This window comes from Pongo abelii, chromosome 7 (assembly GCF_028885655.2).
Source record: "Pongo abelii isolate AG06213 chromosome 7, NHGRI_mPonAbe1-v2.0_pri, whole genome shotgun sequence".
Taxonomy (NCBI): Eukaryota; Metazoa; Chordata; class Mammalia; order Primates; family Hominidae; genus Pongo; species Pongo abelii.
Window position 1 is genome coordinate 106,634,296 of NC_071992.2, and position 1,868 is coordinate 106,636,163.

Genomic DNA, 1,868 nt, shown 5'->3' on the forward strand with positions numbered 1-1,868 from the left:
TTCAGTCTTTGAGGCTACTGACCCTTGGATGAGCTCTCTAGAGGAAGGGCAACAGCCAACACTGCAGCTGCTAGCTACCTAAGACACTAAGCCCCCCGGGGGGAAGGGCAGCAGCCATCACTATGCCTCTAGGCTGTGCTTTCCCCTGCTGGAGCCAGGAAGGCTGGACAGTTTGGTCTCAAGGGGAATCATGGATCATCTTCCCTCAAGAGCACACTGGGTGTGGCAGCTGTGGCCAGATTGCCTCTTCAGGCCAGACCCTGACCCTCCCTCCTCACTGGGTGAGGCCTCCTTGCCTTCTCATTTGGAATTTATTTTCTTTGAGAGTGATAAAAAATAGGCCCTCAATCTCTCCTAGTTTGTAAGAACTCTGCTAAGAAGTGTGCGTTAGCCTGATGAAGTACCGTTTTTATGTGAGCTGACCTTTTTTTCTAGCTGACTTTAAGATTTTTTTCTCAAGCATTTCCCTTAGATAGTCTGGTAACTATACGCCTTGATGTTGTTCATTTTGTGTAGTATCTGGCATGCGTTCTCTGTATTTCTTGCATCTGGATATCTGTATCTCTACCAAGATTAGGGAAATTTTCTTGAATTATTCCCTCAAATGTGATTTCCAGATTGTTTACATTTTCTCCTTCTCTCTCAGGAATGCCAATAATTTGTAGGTATGATTACTTTATATAAACCCAGATTTCTTGGAGACTCTGTTTCTTTTTTAAAATTCTTTTTTTTCTTTATCTTTGTCTGACTGAATTAGTTCAAAAGACTGATCATTAAGTTCTGAAATTCTTCTTCTTGATCTAGTCTATTGGTAAAACTTTCAATTGTATTTTAAAATTCTTTTTTTTTTTTTTTTTTGGGTGGAGCGGGAGATGGAGTCTCGCTCTATTGCCAGGCTGGAGTGCAGTGGCATGATTTTGGCTCACTGCAACCTCTACCTCCTGTTTGCCAGGCTGGAGTGCAGTGGCACAATTTTGGCTCACTGCAACCTCTACCTCCTGGGTTCAAGTGATTCTCCTGCCTCAGCCTCCTGAGTAGCTAGGACTACAGCACACACCACCACAGCCAGCTGATTTTTGTATTTTTAGTAGAGATGGGGTTTCAGCATGTTGACCAGGATGGTCTCGATCTCTTGACCTTGTGATCTGCCTGCCTCGCCCTCCCAAAGTGCTGGGATTACAGGCGTGAGCCACCATGCCCAGTCTAAAATTCTTTTAGTGAGTGTTTCTGTTCTATAGCTCTGATTGATTTCTTTTTAAGATGTTTACCTCTTCCTTTGTTTCTTGGATTCCTTTACAGGTTTCTTTGTGTTGATTTTCAACCTTATCTTGAATCTCATTTAAGTTTCCTTGCAATCCATAATTTGAATTCCCCCTCTGTCATCTCTGTGCCTCCACTTTGGCTAGGGATCACCACTGGAGAGCCAGAGTGAGCCTTTGGTGGTGCTACAACACTCAGAGTTTTCATGGTGGCAGAATTCTTATACAGGTTCCTTCTCATTTGGAAAGACTTGTATTGGATTGTGTCTTTTGTCTTTGCTTCTGTAATCCTATGCACTTCTCTCAGCACATTTTTTACTGGGCTGTGTCATTTAAGCTACAAGATAGTAGATGGTGTTTTCAGTTAAGAGTCAGCTGCTGCATTAGCAATTGGATGTGACCTGATCTTTGTTTACTGTGAGGTGCTCTGTTGTTTCAGGTGATTGGCTAGACAGTAGAATGTCCAGTGTCCTAAGCTTCCTATTCCATGAAGGTGGCAGGACACAGCTGGGCAGAGCTGGTGCCCCTGGTTTACCCATGAATATCCCAATGGTGAGCACAAGCACCAGTCCTCAAGAGGGTGCTTGGGAGGAGCTACTGGTGAAGTGT